Genomic DNA, 18,784 nt, shown 5'->3' on the forward strand with positions numbered 1-18,784 from the left:
ACTTACATGTGACGATTGATGTGATTTCTGCATTATGTGGTGGAATATCAAAGCACTTAAAACTGGCAGAAAATAAATATTTGCCTTTTGTAGTGGAGTCCCAACTTTTGAGTATGTCACTGCAGGTTATTACTACCATATGTGTTGCAGGCCAAGCTTTCATCTCTGCTGTTCAAAAGAAGCTCTCTAAACACTATAACTTAACTTGTGACTCATGTTCTCTCTTGTTCCCATGCAGCTAAGAGCCAGACCTGGCACTGATATTGACAAGTGAAATGAGGGATAGGAACAGAACAATAGAGAGTAGAGTGTGATGGACTGGAGTTACAGTGAGAGAATTCACACATAGATGCTTATGCAGCACACTGCTTTGTTTTACACACTCTCCCAAGAGGGACCGGTCTATTATTAGACGAGGCCTTGTCGGCGGCCATCTGCACAGGCTTTGCTTATTTGGGCAGTCAAACAAACTCCTCCAGGGACAGGTTAACGAAATCCAATCATCAGAATTCAGGTTTGAAACATTTAGACATCCCAGATGCAATTAAGTTGCTGGATGGTAAAACAATAGAAGTGTAGTTAAATCCCAGAACAAATGAAATAGGATGAAAGCATGTCGTTATTGGTAAGGTTGGCCAACAAAGCTCCCAAACAAGAACTTCTCTACAGTATAATTAGCTGTGTCGTACGAGATGAGGGACAGGTATGGGAAAGTGCTCATTGTTTTCAGCAGGTTGTATTAATAGCAGCACGCTAAAATAGCAATACAATAGCTTAAGTGTGTTTAATAGATCAGCAATGCTGAAAAACTGGCCATACACTTGTCTGATGGATCGGGCTGAGATTTAGAGTAAAAAGTGGTCAAATCGGATGTGGGACAAGTACATGGTAAATAAAGACAGTCGCATCAGGGTACAGGACACTGAAGCAATTATTAGGGTGGCTATATAGAAATATATATATATATATATATATATATATATATATATACACACACACACACACACACACACACACACACACACATAGAGCCATCCTTATCTAGTCTTTTATTACAGGGTTGCCTACCTGACCCTCTCCTTCAGGGAGAAAATGCTCTGTTCCTGGACTTCCCTGGTAATGTATGATTGCCATCACCTGTGGTAAAACACCTTTCTTATCAATTACCTAGCTCCCCACAGGTGATGGTAATCATACATTACCAGGGAAATCCAGGAACAGAGCATTTTCTCCATGAAGGAGAGGGTCAGGTAGGCAACCCTGTTTTATTAGAATTAAGTGAGCTAGAGCTGTCGGACATAATCCTCTGCTAATCCCCTACTGCAGCGGTTCTCAAACTGTGGTCCTGACCCCAAAGTGGGTCCCGACCTTCTCAGCATGGGGTCGGGACTCCATGTTGCTGACCATCAGGCTGATGACTTTTCTAATCTCAGTCAGAGATTCAAGGAGTCTGAAAAATCTATTGAATTGTCTGTAATTTTAGACTCATTTTGTGCCTCCACAATGCTGCCATGTATGTGCTGTCTGCTGACTACACGTGTGATGTGATGGGTTATGGTATATTAGACTCCTCCCATCACTCTGTGCCCCCACAATGCTGCCATGTATGTACTGTCTGCTGACTACACGTGTGATGTGATGGGTTATGGTATATTAGACTCCTCACATCATTTTGAGCCTCCACAATGCTGCCATGTATGTGCTGTCTGCTGACTACACGTGTGACGTGATGACCTTCTGTAGTAACTTGCTGGGGTCCATAGGCGAATCTAGGGGGTGGTCCGGGGGTGCACAGGACCACCCATTAGCCCATTTTGTAGCTGAGGGATGGAGCTTTCCAACGAGACCAGCCCCATGTCTTTAGCCCCCTGGGAACCGGAGATACGACCAGGCAAAGTTGGAACATTTTCCCTATAGGATAACATGGGACCCGCTAATTCTGACCCCCACCCAGTTCAACGGCTGCCAGTTCCCCCTTCGGCATCACTGAAGCTCGAGGTTGATCTCAGTCTAACCCAAATTGCTGGGCCTTCAATCGGATACCAGGCTGGATCCATATGAGTTAATTGGTTCCAGGGATATTGAGGTTAAACCGTTTTTTTTTTTTTTTTCATTTCTTAAATGTAATTTCATAACTGTTTATGTTCTTTGAGGGCAGATTTCTCTGTAACCAAACAGCCCAGTTTCATGGGACCAAAATCATTCGAAGCCAACTCAAAAGTTCTTCAATATGATACTGGTCTCATGTAAATGGGTCAGTTGGTTCTGAATATATAGCTGGTTGGTTAAAGGGGGGTAGGGAGAGGGAAGTGGTTGTCTCTCCCCCTCACACCAGAAAATGCAGGGCCTAACTAGGCTGGTGTATAAGGTGTCAGCCTGGGAATGTCCCTGCATGATCCTGGGACCATATTCCCAGGTAAATCCCTGAATTTTCTGTTGTGAAAGGGGTATTATTTCAAACAGCCGTGACCTGCAGTGCTCTGAATACAGCCGGGTAGCCCCCTGCTCTCTGCCCAGCTGTCAATGACTGTCACCCCTGCAGCTTCCACTCCAATTCTTCTTCCCGCTTTCACCTCAGCCTCCCTCCCCCCTCTTTTAATCATGTGGTGCCGGCGCCCGGCGTGCTCCCCCGACATCACGCACAACAACAGCGCGCACAATATTTCAAATGTCCACTCGGATAGAGGGGACACCAGGAGGGGAGTGTCAGCGTGCTCTGCGCTGCGCTCTGCTCCTCTCCCCATAGAAGCAGCTACACCGCTCTACATCTCTCCCTGCAGCAGCAGTGAAGGCTCATATATTTTTTTTTTTTTTGTTTAAACAACAATGGAAAAGACAGAGATGGCGAACAGAAGGGAATCAGAACAAGAGGATGAGAGAAGAAGAAATGACTAGGAGTCTGTTGGCATTGACAATTATTAAATCATTGAGATTTTCAATAAGAACTTTGTCAGGAATGCAAATTATGAATAAATAAATACTTTTTCATACCTTAATTGAATTAAAGTTGTTTTTAGCTTGTAGAATAGTAGGGATAATTTTTATTCACACTGTATTTTCAAAGTGTACTGAAAGTAGTTACTGCAAATAAAGTGCATTAATTACTATATCGCATATATATTGTTAATTTATAAGCTATTCTGTGATCAATTAATTATTTAGAGGATAAGAGTACCTGTTTTTTGATCCTTAATTAAAGAACTTTTTCTTATTTTCTTTCTTTTTAAAATAGAACTGGACCTAGAGATTATATATGTATACAGGTATATAAGTAAAGGTGGACAGTTTAGCTTTTTAAATGTGACCGTAAAGATTATACCATTAGTTATACATACCAATTATGAAAAAAGTGGTCCCATACACTACTGGATATTCATGGGGACATGATGCTCAAAGGCCAGTGAATGAAAATTAGGTAGACAAGGATGGCCAATAAAGGCAGAATCTTCAATTTAAACCTAAAGGTAGATACTTTAATCAATTTCCCACTTAATTGTCAGTCAAATAACCAAGATGTAAATTAGTCGATCAATTAAGATGTACGATGTTATGGTGGGTACATACCTTCAATGTGTGATCCCTTAGTTTACTCCCAGGTTTCAATTGGGGAAGTAAATAAGCTGGTATATGGTTTTAATTTTCGGCCTATAGTTAAACATGTATATTAATTATCAATTAGTGTCAATTGGAAAAAATAAATCAATTGGTATAATTATTTTTTATAAAAAAATATAAATATATGGCAATGAGTACATACCTCCAAAAAGGTGATAAATAATCACTTCCTAATTTTTGGGGTGGAGAAAGAATTCCCCTAATCAAAAAATAATAATAATTGTAAATTATATAATTAAGGCAAGTAAATTAAATTCCTATTAATGGGAGAGTGGATCCCAAAGTCCTCTTACCTTAGAGTAGCCTGAACCTGTGTACTCTCCAACATCCAAAGAGCAAGTGATGTATGTGAGCTCAAGTGTGGGTATATATAGGGAAATGTTCATGACATCACTTCCTGTGGTGTGTTTCTAATTTAGTTTATATAGATTTAATAATGTGTGAAAAGAATAACAGTGTAATTTTTTTTTTTTTTATTAATTAATACCTTTTTTATTTTAAAGGTTTTTTATTATTTTTTATTTGATATATTTATTTTATTTATTTATTTAATTTATTTTTTTTTTTTTTTTTTTATATATATAATAATGTGAAGGAGGATTCTAGTAATCCATCAATTAGTGATGTAGTTAATTCTAGTGGATAAGAGCCTTTTAAGTGAACATTGGTGCAAAAAAACTTTTAAAATAGTTAAAATAAGAGCTAATTGCTTGGTTTGCATTCCACCTTTCCGCTGGTGGAACACACGGCCATTTTCCCAGAAGTTCCTATAGTTTTATATATATGGAAGTTCTAATTTATAAAGGTCCCTGTAAACGAAGTGTGAATTCAATAAATCGTAATGTGGTCAATATCCACAATAGACAATTACATTTCAGGTCCAATGTGGCGGCTTAAGACTCCCAATGAGGGATTTTCTTAAGTGGTTATACGGCCTGCATTCTGCCTGTCCGTCTGTGGAACACACGGCCATTTTTAGGGATGGTCTTAAATCAAAAAGCAGGCTTGCGTTCCACCCGGCTGCTGGTGGAACGCACGGCCATCTTAGAGGCCGGATACGATGATCCCCGATAATCAAGTATAATACGGGATCCCCTCTCTCATAGGGAGAGAGTGGTGGGTAGTGTGCGGTCCTCCTGAATACCGGTTGGACCGCACGGCCATCTTTGCTGTAGATGGCTGATATATTACTAAAATCCCGTGGACCGCACCGCCATATTGGGGGGTTAATACAATTAAAATGTGTTCCTCCTGTCTTCATGTGGAACGCATCATACTAAATAATTAATTGGTGAATTTACATATTTAGGGAAATCTAAATGTTTAAGGAAATAAGTAGAATTATAGAATGTATTACAAGTATAAAGGTCAGTCAATTGATTTATTCTTACAGGGATGAGGTATAACCAAAGGAATAACCCTACATAATTTCATTTGCAATATACAAATAAATATAACATAATAATTCATTAAATCTAATATTAGGAATGGTATCATAATCATGAACATAATAAACAAAGGCATTTAATAGGGACATTGATTAATATTAGGAATGGTATCATAATCATGAACATAATAAACAAAGGCATTTAATAGGGACATTGATTAATTATATGTTGGTTACATGTTAATTGCGTTAATTATATATTGGGGAATTCATTTTATAGACTTGTCCATCTGTATAATATATAGTATCAATTGTCATTCGTTTATATCTTAATCCCTTAGGGTATCGATCCTTATTTAACAGTCTCCTAGTCATTTGATCCATCACAATTAAGTACGACAATTACAATATATGTTACTTTCAACAGTTTACGCATACTGCCCAGTGCAATTCTTAAAGGTCGCCCTCCATGTTGTCGTATCTAAAGTTGTTAAGCAAATTAACACATTAGAATAATTAAACATCATAAACATCCTAAAAATGTTTTTTTTTTTTTTTTTTTTTTTATGACTGTACTTTTACTTCCAAATAGCAGGCGATATAGGAGAAGATGGATATTTCCACATAAAAAACCTTTATAGATTACATCCTATTTTCAAACCTCAAGTTATCAGGTGAATATAAAACTAATGCTTCGCCATATAGTTGGTCCGATTTCACATAATTTTAGCATAAAGGGAATACCAATTCAACATGACTATTGTTGATCAAATACATCACAATTAGATGTATATCGTAGATAATGTAAATTTACAAACAGAATACATTTTATCTGTGCATAAAGAACAATGATAATATTGAACATTTACATATATTTGACAATAATTATTTGTAATTTTAGCCCGGCTGCAACATGTCATATCGTGGTCCTTTTTACAAGAAGGGTGTAATTTCTATGGCTTCATTTAAGCCTCTTGGGGCTAGGGTGTCAAGAGAAAATATCCAAAATGATTCCCTCTTTGTTAATTGTTTTTCTCTATCACCCCCTCTTGGGTCCACTTTGATGTGTTCTAAAACTGAAAATTTGAAAGTACCAATATCGGAGTTATGTTTATGTTCAAAGTGCCTTGGTAGGCTGTGTGTCTGAACTTTCCTTTTAATATTTCGCAGATGTTCTTGTATTCTAATTTTTAGGTTTCTTTTAGTCTTGCCAACATAAGACATATTGCAGCCACACTTCACAATATAAACCACAAATGTGGAATTACAAGTTAGTACCCCATCTAGTTTTAACTCCCTTCTTAAGTTTTTGGGTATGGTAGGGCCCTGTTTTTCTACATGTTTGCAACAAATGCATTTATTGCAGGGGTACAGCCCTTTTCTATTAAACAGGCCATTAAATTGATTAGTATTAGGGGTTTTTATTTGTTTTAATTGGCTGGGAGCCAAAATACTTTTCAAATTTTTTGCCCTTCTAAACACCAGATCTGGCTTATTTGGGAGGTGGGGGCCAAGAATGGCATCCATTTTTAAAATGTGCCAATGTCTTTCTAGACATCTTTTAATGTATCCATTCTCCTGGCTATATTGCGTTATGAAAGGTCTCATTTTTTTAGGAGTTCTTTTATCCTTTATTGCTAAAATGTCCTGTCGATTGAGTAGGGCCGCTTTTTTCTGATCCCTTATTAAATTATCACTTTTGTAGCCTTTTTCTATGAAATTATTCAATAGGGTCTCAGATTGTTCCCAATACATGGGTAAAGAACTGCAGTTTTTACGGATCCTAACGAATTGCGCATAGGGAACATTACTTTTCCATCTATTTAGATGGCAGCTATTGGCCGGAATATAGCTGTTAGCATCTGTTTTTTTGAAAAAAGTTTTAGTATTAATTTTCTTATCGGAATTAACTGTTAGAACAATATCCAGAAAGTCAATTTCTATTTCGTCATCCTTGTAAGTAAATTTAAGATTGTAATTATTAATTTGCAAGTTCTGGATAAATAGATTCAAACTTGTTTTATCACCGTCACATATGACAATGAGGTCGTCAATGTACCTTCTATAAAACTTAATTTCATCAAATTTATAGTGATTTTCATTATATAGCACTTCACGTTCCCAGTTGTCCATGAAAATATTGGCATAGGACGGGGCAAATTTAGTGCCCATTGCAGTCCCCTGCCTTTGGACGTAATGAGCATTATTAAATTCAAAGTGGTTATGGTCCAGTACAAATGAAATACTCTCTAATAGAAACAGTTTTTCTTTTTCTGTTATATTCCCATCTTCAGATAGTATATTATTTACTGCTTCCAGTCCTTTTAGATGAGGTATACAAGTATAAAGGGCTTGAACGTCAATTGTGGCCCATCTGTAAGTGGGTTCCCAATTGAAATTCTCCAGTTCTCTCAATACTTGTGTTGAGTCTTTCAGATAAGACTTTTGGGCCTTTACATAGGGCTGGAGCCTTAAATCAAGGTAGTGTGATAGGTTGGCCGTCAAAGATTCAACACCTGCCACAATCGGGCGACCGGGGGGGTGTGTCCTATCTTTATGTATTTTTGGTATATGGTATAGAATAGGAGTTCTTGGATTTTTTACGTAAAGATACTCAAATTCTTTTTTGCAAACTAGACCATCTTTATGTGCTTTATATAATAGAACGTATAGTTCTTCCTTATAAATTTCAATAGGGTTAGAATCAAGTTTCTCATAAGTGGTTGGATCGTGAATTAGCTTATTAGCTTCTGAAATATAGTCAGTACGGTTTTGAATTACCACAGCTCCCCCTTTATCCGCGATCTTAATGATTATTTCCTCATCGTTTTTTAAATCTTTGACCGCTTTCTGTTCTTGAGGAGTGAGGTTACTGAACTTTTTATCTTTAGTGTTAAGTTTTTTTAAATCCTCCTTAACTAATTCATAAAACATCTCCATATGGTGTCCTTTTGATTCTATAGGGAAATATTTAGATGGCAAAGCCACGATAGGTTTAGAAGTGGTTGATTCGTTAAATGGATTTTTTAGGAAATGTCTCTCCAAAGTTAACCTTCTGATATATTTGTTTAAGTCTACAAATAACTCAAACTTGTCAGAATGTTGGTCCGGTGCAAATTTAAGGCCCTTGCTCAATACCTGGATCTGGGATTGAGAAAGGGTCTTCTTTGAAAGGTTGACGATTCCTGTGTCGAGGGTTCTCCCTGAAAGTGGGTTACCCTTTTCTTTTTTGGGGAGTTTTCTGCCACCCCTCTTTCCCCTTCTCCTAATGTTCTTTTGATACTCATAGGGGATTCTAACCTCTGGTATAGGGTTTCTTTCCCTTGTGTGTGAGGAAATATAGAACTCCTCTCTTCTAAAAAACGACGACCTGGGGAAGGAGATCTTAAGCTTTCATATCTATTGTGGGTCTCGGGATAATAGTCTTTTCTTAATGTGGTATCATATCTATCTCGATCTTTCCTCTCATAATGTTTTCTATATGCTGGGGATCTGTATCTATTTCTCTCAGGTCTCTCCTGTCTTCGGTAGGAATTTTTTCTTTTTTGGTAGGAATTCTTTCTATAGGGGGTATTGTATTCCCTTCTATTTGTAAAAACCTCATCATTACAGTCTTGATAGTTCCTGGAGAATTTACGTGGTCGTGGGGGGTAAGAGCTAAACTCATTACCGGGTTGTGTCCAATTACGTACCATTCCTTTTTCATAGTCATGTTTATCTCTAGCAAACTTTTTTTGTTTCCTAGAGATAATATCCATTTCTAAGCTATCAATTTTACCTTGGAGATCTACAGCATCTCTTTTAAAATCCTCATTATCTTCAAATTTAATCAAGGAAGATTCCAGTTTTTTAATATCATCCTCATATCTACTCAGTTCTTTTTTTCTCTCGTTGGTTATGAGCGAGATTAGTTTTAGGGAGCAATCATCTAGTATCTTATTCCAATTGTTCATAAACTCCTCATTCTCTTGGCCAGTAGTAGGTTTTTTTATTATACGTAGGCCCCTAGGAATCCTTCCAACTTCTAGATATTTTTCTAAGGTAATCAATTCATACCATATTTTCAATTCTTTGGAAGCTAATCTCTCCATTTGATTTAAAAGATCGTAGTATTCCTCCTCTGTTCCCTCCATCTGTTCGACTATCTCATTATCGTCTAAAAATATAGTTTTGCATTTTTAGTTCCTATTGGATCTATCCCTAAATATGGGCATTTTCCAGCAGCACTCTAGTGATAACTAGTAGAATACACAAGACAACCAAACAATATCACTAACAATTTGCGCTAGACTACAGGCGGTCGCCAATAACACTAGACCCCCTACTAGAGGGATCCTATACAATCCAATACACAACCCAATAGTGTTATTTAGGCGCCCTTCAGTGATTAGACAATATAATATGTTATGTCTTTCCAATCAATGTAAAAAAAATATTATTATCCAAGACTTCTCATTAAGTATAAAACATTTATTTATAAAACACATAAAATGCAAGTGCTCTTGGAAAAGGAGTATTCTCTTTGAATCAGGATCATACCAAGTACCCGACGCGTTTCGTCTCTTTATGATACTTCATCAGGGGATTGATACTTATAGTATGAATCTATAAAAATAGAGCATGATTGTAAATACATAAAATAGGAAAGACATTAGTAATAATTTACAATCTTTTTTTTTTTGTTTGTTTTTTTTTTTGTTTAAACAACAATGGAAAAGACAGAGATGGCGAACAGAAGGGAATCAGAACAAGAGGATGAGAGAAGAAGAAATGACTAGGAGTCTGTTGGCATTGACAATTATTAAATCATTGAGATTTTCAATAAGAACTTTAATTAAGGATCAAAAAACAGGTACTCTTATCCTCTAAATAATTAATTGATCACAGAATAGCTTATAAATTAACAATATATATGCGATATAGTAATTAATGCACTTTATTTGCAGTAACTACTTTCAGTACACTTTGAAAATACAGTGTGAATAAAAATTATCCCTACTATTCTACAAGCTAAAAACAACTTTAATTCAATTAAGGTATGAAAAAGTATTTATTTATTCATAATTTGCATTCCTGACAAAGTTCTTATTGAAAATCTCAATGATTTAATAATTGTCAATGCCAACAGACTCCTAGTCATTTCTTCTTCTCTCATCCTCTTGTTCTGATTCCCTTCTGTTCGCCATCTCTGTCTTTTCCATTGTTGTTTAAACAAAAAAAAAAAAAAAGATTGTAAATTATTACTAATGTCTTTCCTATTTTATGTATTTACAATCATGCTCTATTTTTATAGATTCATACTATAAGTATCAATCCCCTGATGAAGTCTCATAAAGAGACGAAACGCGTCGGGTACTTGGTATGATCCTGATTCAAAGAGAATACTCCTTTTCCAAGAGCACTTGCATTTTATGTGTTTTATAAATAAATGTTTTATACTTAATGAGAAGTCTTGGATAATAATATTTTTTTTTTACATTGATTGGAAAGACATAACATATTATATTGTCTAATCACTGAAGGGCGCCTAAATAACACTATTGGGTTGTATATATATATATATATATATATATATATATATATATATATATATACATACAGAGTAGTCCAGTCAATATGCGCAAATAGTTCCTTGTTTAAAAGAAAAGTCCATATGATGGTGGTTCATGCAGTGCAGCTGTTTTTCTGGTGAGAGGTAACACCAAAACCTCAAGAAGACGGACATGCAGGAGAAAAACCAGAAAGCGCACGATGTGAGTATAATGCAAAGAGTACTTTACTGTAATAATAAGGTCACATACATGTAAGTTTAAAATAGCAGGTATGCAGGTATAATAACCCGGGGAAGCAGATCAGGCATCAACACGCTCACAGCGTATAGCGCGGCAGCAGCTGAAGGCTCCAGACCGGGACCAGGACAGTTCACAGACGATCACAGCGTCAACACGTCATCAAGGACCGCCCCAACGCGTTTCGTCATTGGATGACTTCGTCAGGAGGCGTATCCCAGCTTAATCATGGCAGCATTTAAATACCTTCACTTCAATGACTGATTAGAGGTCAGATTAAATTTTTAAAGTGACCGTGCATATATAACATGGGTAGTGTGCAACATACCGCAAAAAGGTTTACAAACATTGTATACAATTACATTTACAAAAATTACATATATAGATAATAAATATATGAATACAAAAATATAAAAATACAAAAATACAAGGAAAGAAAACACATTATATATATATATATATATATAAAAAACCAGCAAAGATAAAAACAGAGAATGCCGACACAGGATCTACACACCAGAGGGCACCAACTCAAGACTAAGGCTAGGACAAAGGGGAAAACCCGACAGCAGTGTCCAGCCTATCATGAGATGGATAACAAAGGCTTCAGTGCAGAAAAGGAACTATGTCGACACCCTCGTTTAAACCGGCTGGGGACATAGTATTCATGGTAAAAATCCAGTAAGTCTCCCTACGGCTTAATTTATTTAAAAGATCACCACCTCTCTCGTCGAGGGTGACATGTTCCAAAGCTTTAAAAGAAAAGAAATCAAGATTAGAATCACAGCACGATGCAAAATGTCTCGGGACACTATGTAAGATTGATTTATTACGAATACTCCTAGTATGCTCAAGTATCCTTAACTTAAGAGGGCGCTTAGTTTTCCCGATGTATCTTTTACCACATTGACAGGATAACATATAGATGACACAAGGTGTCAAACATGTCATTCTACTTTTAATAAACCAGCTCTTGGCACCATCATGACTATAAAATTTATAATGGTCTTTGTCGACATGCTGACACATCTTACACTTATTGCAAGGAAAAAAACCTTTGCAATTCTGTAACCACGTATCATTACTAGTACTGATGTCTTTAACCTTACTAGGGGCCAACATCGATCTTAGTGAAGGTGCTTTTCTAAACACTACTTGCGGTCTAGGAGGTAAAACATCTTTCAACAGGGGGTCAAGCAATAAAATATCCCAATGTCGACCGAGGATGTCTCTAATGGAAGAACTCTTGGAATTAAATTTTGTAACAAAGGGAACAAAACTTTCAGTTTTATTTTCACGTTTTTTGTACTGTAGGAGTTCATCACGATCTCTTTCACGAGCCTTTCTCTGACAGTTGTTAACCAAATTAGGAGGGTATTTTTTATCGATAAATCGTTTACTATAAATGGCAGATTGTTCATCAAATTTTTCAAGTGTGGCACAGTTCCTCCTAACCCGAACAAATTGTGAATAGGGAATATTATTCACCCATTTCCCAAAATGACAGCTTTTAAAATGTACATAGCTATTGCTATCGACCTGTTTGATATATGTAGAGGTCACTATTTTATTAGCAACAGACCATTTGGAGGAATCAAGGAATAAATCTAAAAATTCAATGTTATTCTCATGTATCTTGGAAGTAAAATGTAAATTATATGAATTAACATTAATATCACTAATAAACTGATTAAACAGATTCTCATCGCCATCCCAGACGATGAGAATATCGTCGATATATCTGTGAAACGATATGATGTTATCACGATAAGTAAAATTAATCTCATTACTGAGTTCTTCCCACTTTCCAAGATATAAGTTCGCCAGACTCGGTGCGTATGGGGTCCCCATAGCGACCCCACACTGCTGTATAAAAAATTCCCCATTGAAAGTAAACACATTGTTATACATTACCACCTTAATACAATTAATGAAAAAATCTTTATAACCAGAATCAATACTGGGATCTTTATCCAAAAAATAACGAATGGATTCCAAACCCCCCTCATGGGGAATAGACGTGTAAAGCGCCTCCACATCAATGGTAACCCATTTATATGTGGGGCGCCATTCAAAATCTTTCAAAAAGAGAAGAATTTGAGTGGAATCTTTAGTATAAGATTTTAAATTAACAACAAATTTCTGAATAAATAAATCAATATATTCTGAAAGTCGTGAAGTTGCAGAATTAATACCAGCGATGATTGGCCGACCAGGAGGTCGGTCCAATCGTTTATGTATTTTCGGTAAATAATGAAAAATTGCTAAAGGTGGGAACTCATTAACAATGTATTTACTTTCATTTAGGGTAACAAAAATTTTTTGCACACCCTCATTCATCAGGGTTTTAACTTTCTCCACTATCAAAAGTGTAGGATCAACTTTCACCCGGGCATATGTAACAGAGTCATTCAACAAACGAAAGGCTTCATCAAAATAATCCTCACGGTTTAGCACAACGATGCCCCCCCCCTTGTCAGCCATCCTAATTATAATTTGGTGGTTATCCTCAAGATTTTTAAGTGCCTTTCTCTCAATATTACTAAGATTGTCGACACTGTGGTTCTTTTCAGAACACAATTTATCAAAATCGGTCCTAATGAGGTTAAAGAAAGTGTCAACATAATTCCCTCTGGACTCAATGGGGTAAAAAATTGATTTGGGCTTGAGATCAGTTTTGTTTATAGGTTCCATAGTGACATTAGGCTCAAATTTATTTTTATTTTTGGCAAAATGACGTTTTAATGTTAAAGATCTAACAAATTTATTGCTGTCAATAAACAGGTCAAAAGCATTAGGGCCATTTATATGTTATCCTGTCGATGTGGTAAAAGATACATCGGGAAAACTAAGCGCCCTCTTAAGTTAAGGATAATTGAGCATACTAGGAGTATTCGTAATAAATCAATCTTACATAGTGTCCCGAAACATTTTGCATCGTGCTGTGATTCTTATCTTGATTTCTTTTCTTTTAAAGCTTTGGAACATGTCACCCTCGACGAGAGAGGTGGTGATCTTTTAAATAAATTAAGCCGTAGGGAGACTTACTGGATTTTTACCATGAATACTATGTCCCCAGCCGGTTTAAACGAGGGTGTCGACATAGTTCCTTTTCTGCACTGAAGCCTTTGTTATCCATCTCATGATAGGCTGGACACTGCTGTCGGGTTTTCCCCTTTGTCCTAGCCTTAGTCTTGAGTTGGTGCCCTCTGGTGTGTAGATCCTGTGTCGGCATTCTCTGTTTTTATCTTTGCTGGTTTTTTATATATATATATATATAATGTGTTTTCTTTCCTTGTATTTTTGTATTTTTATATTTTTGTATTCATATATTTATTATCTATATATGTAATTTTTGTAAATGTAATTATATACAATGTTTGTAAACCTTTTTGCGGTATGTTGCACACTACCCATGTTATATATGCACGGTCACTTTAAAAATTTAATCTGACCTCTAATCAGTCATTGAAGTGAAGGTATTTAAATGCTGCCATGATTAAGCTGGGATACGCCTCCTGACGAAGTCATCCAATGACGAAACGCGTTGGGGCGGTCCTTGATGACGTGTTGACGCTGTGATCGTCTGTGAATTGTCCTGGTCCCGGTCTGGAGCCTTCAGCTGCTGCCGCACTATACGCTGTGAGCATGTTGATGCCTGATCTGCTTCCCCGGGTTATTATACCTGCATACCTGCTATTTTAAACTTACATGTATGTGACCTTATTATTACAGTAAAGTACTCTTTGCATCATACTCACATCGTGCGCTTTCTGTTTTTTCTCCTGCATATATATATATATATATAAAAATTTTATACAAGTAAAGGAGTCAATTCCATACATGGAAAAATATCAGCAGTGAACAAGCCATGGGGAAAAAACATACGTACAAAGTCCATGGGGCATGAGTGACTTACAGTGGACTGCCATGTTTATCGTCACTGGACTATGCTTCTACAGTCTTTGCCTTTGGTAAATTAATTTTTCTATCCTATGGACTTTGTACATATGTTTTTTTTCCATGGCTTGTCCACTGCTGATATATTTTTCCATGTATGGAATTGACTTCTTCACTTATATCAAAAGATATTTTTGAATTGATTTGGATGTGCTGGCTTCCAGATCTTTGCCTAATTAACCTTTAAGTGTCTACAGCACTTCATGGATGAATTACTTTAGTGTGCATACTGCTTCATACACACACACACACACACACACACACACACGCACGAACACATATACATATATATGGAGGCTTTAAGACTCAGGGGCATATATACTTAGGGGGCATTCAATCTGTGTCGTTTTTTTTTCCGCCCTGATTTTGGGTCCGTTTTCACCCATGCAGATTCAACAAATTACCCCCCCCCCCCTAAATAGCATGGGCAAAAACATACAAAAAAATACGCAAAAAAATGTTCATGATTTAAATTCAGCAGGGCGACTTTACCTGCTCACTAGGCAGCGCATATATGCTGCCTGGAGAACCGATCTGAATCAGGCACTTTGTCCCAAGAAACCAGATCAAAGTTTAATCTGGCCACATATCGGGCCAAGCAGCCAGAATAATATGATCTTATCTCTTAGTACAGTCAGTTTATGCCACACAGTCATTAGCCAATAGTGATCGCATTCATACCACATTCACCAGCATGATTAATAATAAATCAATCTATTGTAATCGGATTATTATCAGGCATCATGGTTACTCTGCAACTGTAATTGCAACCTGCCGGCCTGATATCTGTGGTCAGCACACCATGGGGCAGATTTACTATACTGTATCTCATGTTTTAAAAATGACAAGAGCTGATTGGCTCGAGCACCATTTATCACTTAACACTACCTATACGGATCCTTTTGTCTTACATACTGCATTATGACAAGTACATCTCCTACAGCCTATTGTACATATCCTACCATTAGCAAACATCACCAAAAAGACAAAACATAAATTCAACCCACATCTTCTTGGACCATATCATTTATTATCCTTTCTCTGCGCCCAAAAATAGTTTTTCATAAATGACCGATGATTGAGTTTCTTCTCTTGGGGACAATTTTCTATATATACCTAATTATAGAAGATCATTTACATATACCAAGCAATACAAATATACAGCATGCTTCAGTCTCCTGCAAATACATACCACCATTTTGCAGAAAACCCCCTTAGTGGGTAGTTTTACCCAAAATAGTCCTTCTACCAACTAGCAAAAAGAGGGTGATGCTTTGTTAGGAATGCCCCACAGCTCAGGGGAAGCCCCCATTGCCAGGGCTAGAAAGCTTTGTGTCCTGGTGGCGACACCCATGAGCTGTGTCCGGCTGCTATCTTTGTGTCAGAATGACACCGCTTCTGAGGACGGATCACAGAGGTTATACACACTGCACATGTGCAGATGCAAATGTACACACTATTGTCATCTGCATTTATCAGCTCTGTATGATTTATGTGTATGGTGAATGGTAGGCTGATGGATCTCTTGCACCCATTATAGTGTTGATGAGAGTATTGGCAGTAGGCGTAAAATCTATGGGCATCCACTTGCAGATGCAAAAGCCCCCACATTAGCCATGTAGGTTCTCGGAAGAGGTAATAAATAATGTTTCCCCCATTGCCCAAAATTCCAGCAACTTTGCATGTGATTCTGGTTTCAGGCAATAACACATGGGATCTGGGGTAAGATACAGGACCCCTGTGTTATCGCAGAAAAATGGGTCTCTGAGGGATGTTTATTCTGGATTGTCCTATGAAGCGTAATCCTCGATAAATGCCAGTGGTTGGGGCTAACTGGATAGCCCCCCTGGTGATCTATTCGATGTGGCAATTTTGCCATAGATAATATGATACCCCACATACAGGGTTATTCTGATTTGTACGCATGGGGGAGCGATGTTTAGTGCCAGTGGTGAATGCCGTTTATCGCTCGTACGGGACAGCGTACACACCTATACAATTGAACGGCTGTTGGTCCCAGAACGGCCCGATGATCGTATATATGTGTACTTAGCTTAACACTGTGTAAAGGTGTACAACTGTACACACAAAACAAACACCTTTAACAACCTGCAGTGGAACAAGCACAAAGGCTTTTCTGTGGAAGGAATATAGAAAACTGACTTAGAGAAATGCTGAGCATTGGAAAAGACATCCGCTACATTACACGGTATCTCTAGATACAGCCATGACTTTTACAGTCTTACTGAGGAGTATAAAACAGTATTGCGTGTACTATTTAGTGATAATTCTGTACATCTCAATAAACAGTTAGAAACAGGTTCCACTTCTGGAGAAAATCTAACTTTGTTTGCTTAGACGTGGTCATTTTCTGCATACAAAACATCACAGTAGAGCTTCTCTGGAGCAATGGTCAGACACATGTTCTTGATGTCCTTTGTAGATAATAGTGTCTCTTTTAAACATCAAAAGAAATATTGTGATGATTAATGAAAATCAGCCCTTGCTGTGTTTTTTATTCAGGCACTTTCTACAGGGGTGAAGCCTTGTGGGCGATGTACAGTAATTACTGTGAACCCATGACCACAAGTTCAGAAGGAGACCACTGCTGATTCAAAGCATATGTGAAGTGATGAGTGGACAGGATGTTTGAGCTTAGCGTTCAGTCCGTCAGAATTTCTCAGACATACAGGGTGAAATTTAATAGGATGAGAGATTCAGAAAGTGAGAGATTTGGTAAGAAATCTTGGTACTTGTGTAGTTTCACGGCACCAGCATGGCGCCGTGCTACTTCCGGGTGTACGCTCGCCACGAAATATGTCCAAAAAAGTAACTTAACTCCATGCCAACATGGATAGTTCAGACCTCCACTATCCATGTTGCCATGGAGTTGCTCTTAAATAGCGTGGCGAGCGTAGCGAGCCACCGAGCCCGCATCGTGGGCGAGCGAAGCGAGCCCCGCAAGGGGAATCAGACGCACGGCGCCATGCTGGTGCTGTGAAACTACACAAGTACCGAAATCTCCAGGTTTTTTTTAAAGCAGCAGTCATTTACACTGCAAAATCAAACTGGTTTTGCTGTGTAAATGATTGCCGCTTTAAAAAAACTGGAGATTTCTTACCAAATCTCTCACTTCCTGAATCTCTCATCCTATTAAATCTCACCCACAGTATCGGCTCCTTTTTCTCTACCCCATACGCAATAAACAACTTATTTTCTCACCTGCGGTTTTTAACTTTAATGATATATAGAACTGCTCAACACTGTATATGTTTTGCTCTGCCCAATTAATTTATCATTACCCAAAGTTGCACATTGCTTGATGATACAGTGCTTTTCAGGGGCAGTCCAGTGATTTCACATATTCTCTTTATAATATTATATAATTACTTATAGTCATGTGGAATTGGGTGTGGTGTATTAGGTCGACAATATAGGTCAACATCAAAAGTTTGACACTGGAAAAAGGTCAACCTTTTTTTGGGATCGGGTTTTTGGGGTTTCACTGCCCACACCTGAGCATGTAGACCTCCAAATAGTGCAACGCTAAGTTCGGCACACTTCTCCATTCCCAATCGGTGTCCACGTGGATGGTAAAGTATGAAAAAGTCCAAACAATTAAGAAAGGTGAAAAACTCATGTTCACATTTTCATGTGTCGACCATTGCCAACTCGATCTTTTGACCATGTTGACCATATGTATGTTGACCTAGACATTGTCTATCATCCACCTGGGAACCTCTTTCGAATATGTGTCTTTCTACATGGTATGTGTATGTATGTTTGTCTGGGCTAATCTTGAGAACCACTGGACGGATTTTGATGCTGTTTCTATAACTCTATTTATAAAGGCAGGTGTAGGTGAATGAAACAGTAATATATGGCAAAAGGGAGCCAAGCAGTGACAATTTTAGTGAAACAATGTTATAATCATGTGCGCAGGAATAAAGCTCTTTTGTTTGTTATCAATCTTAAATTGTCGCCTGAACTGCAGGGGAGGGTTACAGTTTGTCTTGTGAACTGTTGTTGTTGG

At 37.5% G+C, this 18,784-nt stretch overlaps 1 protein-coding gene and 2 long non-coding RNA genes across 14 annotated transcripts in view; 2 read left to right on the plus strand and 1 right to left on the minus strand.

The window, feature by feature from the left end:
* LOC146063545 (uncharacterized) overlaps window positions 1–18,784 on the plus strand; it is a 760,354-nt gene that overhangs the window by 600,255 nt on the left and 141,315 nt on the right. The gene's annotated exons all lie outside the window — the stretch shown is intronic.
* ACOXL (acyl-CoA oxidase like) overlaps window positions 1–18,784 on the minus strand; it is a 392,072-nt gene that overhangs the window by 42,951 nt on the left and 330,337 nt on the right. Inside the window, exons 1-4 of one of the 3 annotated variants that reach the window (XR_014471598.1) lie at window positions 3,565–7,942; window positions 3,336–3,458; window positions 3,176–3,240; window positions 2,992–3,081 (exon numbers count right to left, since the gene is read on the minus strand). The exons of the other annotated variants lie outside the window; for them this stretch is intronic. The gene's annotated coding sequence lies outside the window, so the exon portion shown is untranslated. Of the gene's footprint in view, window positions 1–2,991; window positions 3,082–3,175; window positions 3,241–3,335; window positions 3,459–3,564; window positions 7,943–18,784 lie in introns of those variants that run through there. 3 annotated transcript variants of the gene reach the window in all.
* On the plus strand, window positions 9,943–10,451 carry LOC146062522 (uncharacterized). The gene is made up of 2 exons (XR_014471370.1): window positions 9,943–10,038; window positions 10,296–10,451. It is a non-coding gene; the product is annotated as an uncharacterized LOC146062522 (long non-coding RNA).

This window comes from Crinia signifera, chromosome 3, assembly GCF_055691185.1.
Source record: "Crinia signifera chromosome 3, ASM5569118v1, whole genome shotgun sequence".
NCBI classification, from domain to species: domain Eukaryota; kingdom Metazoa; phylum Chordata; class Amphibia; order Anura; family Myobatrachidae; genus Crinia; species Crinia signifera.